Here is a 7,688-nt window from a genome sequence, read left to right on the forward strand (position 1 = left end):
GAATGAAACCCTGCCCAGTCCTGCGCCATCCTCACAATCCTTGCTATGCTTGAGCCCATTGTTGCAGCCACTGTGTCAGTCCCTCTGGTTGAGGGTCTTCCTCTTTTTTGCTGACACTCTATTTTACCAAGCATGATGTCCTTCTCCAGGGGCTGATCTCTCCTGATAACATGTCCAAAGTATGAGAGATGTAGTCTTGCCATCCTTGCTTCTAAGGAGTGCTCTGGCTGTACTTCTTCCAAGACAATTTGTTCAATCTTCTGGCAGTCCATGGTGTATTCAGTATTCCTCCAATACCACAGTTCAAAGACGGCAATGCTGGTTCAGTCTTCTTATTCATCGTCCAGCTGTCACATGCGTAAGAGGTGCTTGAAAACACCATGGCTTGGGTCAGGAGTACATTAGTCTTCAAGGTGACATCTTTGCTTTTCAACACTTTAAAGAGGTCTTTTGCAGCAGATTTGCCCAGTGCAATGTGTCTTTTGATTCTTGACTGGTGCTTCCATGGGTGTTGATGGTGGATCCAAGTAAAATGAAATCTTTGACAACTTCAATCTTTTCTCCATTCTTTTTAGTCTTAAAAATTTCTGATGCTGGAAATCACCCCACCCCGCCAAAGAAAGCCCCGTTTGTGTTTATAGTTAACATTTTCTAGCGCACATGGTAGACATTCAGTCAATATTAATAAGCCTGCATTTGTGAAGTGACTGGAAATTTACGTGTCTCTGCCTGTTTCAGAACTGCACCAGGAGTGTTTATGAACATCGAACACTTTTCTTAAGATCAGACAGAAGGCTCTTTCAAGGCAATATAGGGAATGGAAATTGCTTTTCAGATGCTCTTCTATAGTATTCCACCGAATTTCAGATGTACTTACTCTTTGTAATGAGGCAGTTGGGATTTTCTTATTCATATTTATTGAGTGCCTGCTATGGCCAGTCTTTGGGGATATTTCAGAAAACAAAACAATGTTCTTTTCCTCATAGTTGAAAAACGGATAGTAAATGAATATATAATATCGCTAGTGGCGGGTATTATGAAGAAAAATCAAAGCAGGATAAGGGAGTGGAGAATGATGAGGGGTGGGGAGTGCTGTTTCAGGTAGGGTTACCCGTTGCTGTGAAGTCAATTCCGACTGATAACGACCGTATAGGACGGAGTAGAACTACCTCATAGGGTTTCTGAGGAGCAGCTGGTGGATTCGAACTGCTAACCTTTTATTAGCAGTCGTAGCTCTTAACCACTGCACCATGAGGTAGTAATTTGAGTAGAGTTTGGAAGTGGGAAGGGCGTTCCAGGCAGAGAGAACAGTTAAGTGCAAAGGCATTCTTGTCTTCTCTCCCCTCTGAGGGGATTTACATCCACAGAACTGTAGTGAGTCAGTACACTCTCTGTACTTTCTCACATTGCTGACGGTTGGCATTGTCTAAAGTATACTTCTGAGCAATTGTTTTCACTGACCCTGCATTGAAAAACAAGCCCTTGCTTTCCATGATTCTAGTGTTTCTTGGTTTTCTCCTTTAGCTTTTATACTTTGCTAAATGTGATTCTCATTCTTTATTATTTTATATCACTTAATCTTGTCAGCAGCATTAAAGTATAGGTCTTTCTTTTCTTTTCAGATGAGGAAATAGAGCTTAAATTACTTTCCCAAGCTCATCAAGTAGTGGAAAAACTGGGGCTGTAATCTCTCTCCATTGGTTACTTTTTTCATGTTGTCTCACATGACTTCTCGGCCGTTACTGTTTGTTGGCAGTAGATGTTCCCACACTCAGACCTGGGTCAGCTCTTCTTTACAATCAATGATTAATCTCTAAGTCATGGCCCCATATGTACCTTCAGCATCCGTTCTGGATCTGTGCTTCAGTCCTGAATTTTTATGGAATTATTCTTATGGAGTATTTCCTCTTAGCTCATACCTCAACTCAAAATGTCTAAAACTGAGTTTATAATCTTTGTTCTCACACTGACTTCCCTTCACAGCATCTCCAGTTGTTCAGTGGGATAATCATTCTTCTGGTCCCTGATACCCTGAAACTTGCATTAGTCTTAGATGTCTTCTTTCCTCATCTTCCACATCTTATCAGCCTCCAAGCACTGTAGAGTCTTGGTTTTAAGTGCCCATTCTGTCCACCACTATTCTGATAAACAGATTTTATCACTTGATACTTGAATTTTTTCAGCCGTCTCCTACTGAACCCTATGTATTCTTTCCCCACGTTTTAAATTCATCTACTACTTACTTTTTAAAAAAATTGTGCTTTAGGTAAAAGTTGACAGAGCAAATTAGTTTTTCGTTCAAAAATTGATACCCAGATTGTTTCGTATCCTTCGTTGCAATCCCTGCAGTGTGTCAGCACTGTTCCCCTTTCCACTCTGGATCCCCCGTTTTCATTTGTCCAGTTTTCCTGCCCCTTCCTGCCTTCTTGTCTTTGCTTTTGGGCATGTGTTGCCCATTTGGTCTCATATGTTTGATTGAACTAAGAATCACGTGCCTCACCTGTGTTATTGTTTGTTTTATAGGCCTGTCTAGGAGCCCTGGGGGTGCAGTGTTGAAGAGCTCGGCTGCTAACCGAAAGGTTACAGTTCAAATCCACTAGCCACTCCTTGGAAACCCTACGTGGACAGTTTTGCTCTGTCCTGTAGGGTCGCTATGGGTTGTAATCGACTCGACACTTAACAACGACATAGGCCTATTTAATTTTTGGCTGAAAGGTAGATTGGGGAGTGGCTTTGGTTCTGAGTGAGGGGGTCTTTTTTGTGAATTTGAATTTTGTTGCACATTTTTCTCCCACTCTGTCTGGGACCCTCTGTTGTGATCTCTGTCAGAACGGTAGGTGGTGGTAGACCCGCACCATCTGGTTCTTCTGGGTTCAGGCTTCCACCCACTACTTTCATTTTGACCCTCCAGCATCTTAGGGTCACATCAAATGACTTATCAAATCCAAATATCTCAGCCAAACAGTCACAGCTCTTCAGCATTTTGACCTTATCTTTTATGTTCCAAATTATTATGTTCTTTAACCTTCCAGCATAAACTCTGCTCTCCCACAAGCCAGGATTCACCCACCTTTTCCAGTGCACCCATCCTGTTGCCCTGTGTTAAAACTGGAGTTCCTCCAAGGCCCAGTCTGAGCCCCATCTCCTTCACAAAGCCTTCACTATTTACTCCAGCTCGTCTTTGCATTCTTACTGTATCTATAATCTGCAGCCTGCCATTTTGCACCTGTATCCTGACTTGTGCTATTCCCTGGTGGTTTCAGATGTGCTTCCCCAGTTAGAGGGTAACTAAAGAAGGATCGTGTGTTCAGCCTGCTCTTTATCCCTCACCCTTTCAGTACAGGATGTGCAGTGAGCATCTAGGCAGTGCTTACATATTTGATTTATTAACAGCTGTGGTATGTGGACTACAGTCAGCCCTCCTTGTCCACAGATTCCGTACATCTGCAGATTCAACCAACCTTGGATCGAAAATACTGGGGAAAAAAAAAAAAAAAGAATGTTCCAAAAAGCAGAACTTGAATTTGCCGTGCACAGAGCACTATGCTGAATCCATGCGAACGAAGCGCAGTGTAGGCGTACCCTGCTGTAGCCTCCCGCCATTTCACAGATCCCAGTCTCTCTCCAGCACTCTTTGAGGTTGCAAAGACTGAGAAAGTATTCAGTGTTAAGCGTAAGCAGTAACAACTATTTATGTATCATATACATTGTATTAGGTATTGTAAGTAATCTAGAGATGATTTATAGGTGATACGCAGATACTATGCCGTTTTATATAAGGGATGTGAGCATCTGAGGATGCGACGCAGTGGTTAAGAGCTCGGCTGCTAACCAAAAGGTCAGTAGTTGGAATCCACCAGCTGCTCCTTGGAAACTCTATGCGGCAGTTCTATTCTGTCCTGTAGGCTCGCTGTGAGTTGGAATTGACTCGACGGCAGTGGGTTTGGTTTGCTTTTTTTTGCGGGGGTGGTCCCGGAACCAATCCCTTGTGTATGCCGAGGGACGGCGGTATTGCTAATAACTTTTAGTTGAATGTTGCGATTTAAAATGAGGAAGGCCAACCATTTTAGTTGAATGTTGCGATTTAAAATGAGGAAGGCCAACCAAATCCGTAACATATACGCCCCCATATTCAGTTTTGCCCCTAACCTCAGCGTTTTTCTTCTAAATTTTGTTTGCATTTGTATCGTGTTTATAAGTAGATGAGGTGTTATTTATTGGCTTTTACGTTACATATCACATTAGACATATTTGTGGAATAACAGAAACTTATTTTAAAAACAAGTAATCAGAAGCCCAGAGAGACTAAATTACTAACCCCAGGTCACTTGATTAGTATTTGGCATAGGCAGGACTCACATTCATTTCTTCGGCCTGACTCTGGTCCTCTTCTAGTACCCTTTAATCAAGTGCTAGAAGATGTAGCCCAGTCGCCTGAATTGCCAAGTCATACTGCCACCCTCACTTACCAACCGAGTGATGGCAATCCTGGGAAAATTGGGAAAAGGAAGGTCAGAAATGTGAGTGACAGAAGACATGGAAATGCCTGAAATGGATCATCAAGCCCCTTCTCCCTGTTTCAGCGCCCTTCTCTGACAAATGCTTTGTTTATGAAATATTCTTTAAAAGACTGTCTTGCATAAGACATGCTTTTACCCAGTCCCTTTCCTGGTAATAGTCACTGTCAGGGACAAAAAGTGCCTGATTGTGCGCTGTTTGTCATGTAGGTGGGAGGGAGAGGAGAGAGCTGAGTTGAACTGAAGCAGAGCTTTTTACAGCTCTATTATTCTTCTATCAGAGAGCAATTATTCTCCAGCTTCCATCAGCCTCTCCACCTCCGATGTCCCAGCCACCTCCTCCTGCCAGTGCTTCCCCACACCCTGAACACAGAGCCACACGAGCAAGTCTTGGGGGGAGAAAAGGATAGTATGTCGTACTGCACTCTGTCCCCCAGTAGGTACAGCGCATTGGTTTTTAACTGCTAATTCAGTAAAATTGAACATTTGCAGCTTTTCTAGGCGTTTCCTTTCCAGCTTTGGGAAATTGGGAATATACTTTTTTAGCCGTGGATGTATTACAGCTAATGTAGTCAGTGCATTATTACGATGTTGTCTGTAAGGTGCTGTGATTTGATGCTGATAGTCAGTTCTCGGGGTCTGCATGCTGAAGGCACACTCCAGGTTCTTACGTGTCTATAGGGCAGACATTAACATTTTTTTAAAACTCTGTTTATTTGGTAAAGTGACCATATGTTTATAGACTACAGTTTGTTTACTGTAAAGTTTGAAATTCCAGACACTTGAAGAAAATTTGCAGTGTGTCTCTCTTTGCCTTTAGCTAATTACACAAACTAAAACCACAGCCCTACCACAAACCAAAACGCCCTTCCAGTGGAGAAAGCTGTCTGCCTTCACAGCTTCTAAGTGATATGGTGGTTATTGGGGTGAGTTGAAGGGTGTGAGAATGTTTTGTTGGGAACTGTAGAGTGAGGTAACACGTGTTCATTTGGTTGAATTTCTACTTCTCCTAGCCTGGACTTGTGTATGGGAGCAGTGTTAATAAGATACAGGTTTCTGCAATGCAAGCTTAGCTAGAGAGACAGCAGAGAAAGTAAAAGTGTTACAGAGTAATAGAGAAACTTCAAAGCAGTGCAGCATGGATGGTAACTTTGAAAACAACAGCTGCTGACTTGAACTTGGCAGAAGTTTGTGAGTAATGGCGGGTGACTCATTGCAAGCAGGGGAGTCTTGCAGCTTTTGAGGTGAACAGGCAGAGGGCAGAGGCGGGGACGGTAGAGATGGTGGCCACCCAGGGGCCAAGTATTGGTGTCCTGAATGTGAAAATGCCTTTAGTCTGGTGTTAAACTTTGCAGCTGCATCATTCACTTGAACTAAAGCATTGTTTTCACCAGAAAACACTAAAAACATAAACAATCCGTATCTCCTCATGCCCTCAATCTGGGATGGTTGTCTGGGAGTTACGGGGGACGGGGATAAGTGGGTGGCAGCAGAGCATATTACAACCACCTTTTTTTTTGTTTTTAAAATCATATGTGGCAGCCTTTCACCCCTACCCCTGGGGATGCTGTCATCCTGGTTTATCCAGTCCTAAAAAGGGCCTGCCTGAAATTCCATGGTGAGGAGGGGTGGTGATATGTAGCTTGAAAAAATTACTCAGATCATTCTGATCCTTCTACCAACCTCCTTTGAAAATCAGTGTTCCAGAGCAAATGGTAGACATCTGAAAAAATTATACCTCATTTCTAAAGTGTCTTCAGAATTGTTGCAGTGGGTTTAAAACTTTGCTTAGTTATGGAATCTTGACTGTTTGGGGAGGCAGCTCCGTTAGAGTGCTTGGTTTTCTTCCTCTGTCAGAATTCAGTTACCAGTGGCATGTTCGTGGGCAGAGTCAGAGTCACCTTGTCTAAGAATCCAGCCTTACCCACCGCTGGGAACTTGCAGAAGGGTCAGCCATTGAAGGCAGACTTTAGGATTACTTATTATAAATCATAGCACTATACTAGAATCCAAACCCTTGGAAACCTCAGCTATTGAGAGTATGTTTTGATAACGAGGCTATTGGAGAATTGTTAGACTGGTTGTGGAGTGTAGAGCTGAGGAAGGACAAAGTGAAATAAGACCTTGAAAAAGTGCCTCCTTCAGAAGTTTTAAAGAAGGCAGTTCTCAGGATGAGAAGCTCTTCTGGAAAAGGCTAGCTTTTTGCTTCTGAAGGGAAGCAGGGAGAAGGTGTACATCTCGACATCGATGGTGTAACTTGAAGAGTAAACCATTACCTCCCACTTAGTTGCTTCTTCCTGGTATGTGTACATTTTGCACGTCTATAGTTTTAGACACGCTGCGTCATTTTCTGTTGCTCAGTTCTGCTTCTGAATGAGAGACCATTTACATAACACAAATCCACATAGGAAATGGAAAATTATGGAAAGGGCATTAGTGTTGAAAATAGACCTGTGCAGCAGGGGTGCTGTATTTCTAAGTGGCTCTTAGTACAAAAAACACTTTTTTTTTTTTTTGATTCAATGTTATTTCATACTTATTCCTTTACACTTTTTGAATAAAGTCTTTTCTTTGCAGAATTTCTGGTCACTAATGTGTTTTCCTTGCCCCAGAAAGGAGTATATCAGAAAAAGCAGGACTATTCCTTTAAGGAAGCACCAGTATGGACATGGATTGTTCTGTGAAAGCTGTCTTACAGCTAATCCTCAACTGCAGGGAGTTTTAATTCCTAATTTCTTAAGGAAATACAAACACACTTTGATTCTTAAAGAACGATATTTCTTCTATGGCAGAGTCACTTTAGCTTGTGCTCTGAGCGTCGAGAAGTCTTCTATGATGGTTTTGCCAATCCTTAGTGTAATATTTTCACTCTGTGTTTGCAACCTCTAAATTATTAAACTAGGAGCAGATCTAGAAGCACTGTTAACTTGCTGTATATGTGGATGTTCAGTGTTACATGGTCAGAAAGTTTGCATATAACTTCCTCTTTCCCTGTTTTCTTTATGAAAGGATGGTGGGAAATGGCATGATGAGAATATGTGTCTTACCCTAAAAGCGTTTCCCCAGTTCCTTCCTCCATATCTGGGTAGTCTTTCATCTTTTGGCGCCTAGGCTTATCAACACTTTTTCTTTCTCAGGCCAGGTGTAACTCACCCTCTGTATCCTCTACAC

The 7,688-nt window shown here is 42.4% G+C and overlaps 1 protein-coding gene across 1 annotated transcript in view; it reads left to right on the plus strand.

Moving 5' to 3' along the window:
* Positions 1 to 5,509: 5,509 nt before the first annotated feature.
* Positions 5,510 to 7,688, plus strand: part of KLHL2 (kelch like family member 2) — a 106,638-nt gene continuing 104,459 nt past the window's right edge. Inside the window, exon 1 of the mRNA XM_023725474.1 lies at positions 5,510 to 5,708. The gene's annotated coding sequence lies outside the window, so the exon portion shown is untranslated. The remainder of the gene's footprint in view (positions 5,709 to 7,688) is intronic.

The sequence above is a fragment of the Trichechus manatus genome, unplaced genomic scaffold, assembly GCF_000243295.1.
Source record: "Trichechus manatus latirostris isolate Lorelei unplaced genomic scaffold, TriManLat1.0 scaffold00315, whole genome shotgun sequence".
Taxonomy (NCBI): Eukaryota; Metazoa; Chordata; class Mammalia; order Sirenia; family Trichechidae; genus Trichechus; species Trichechus manatus.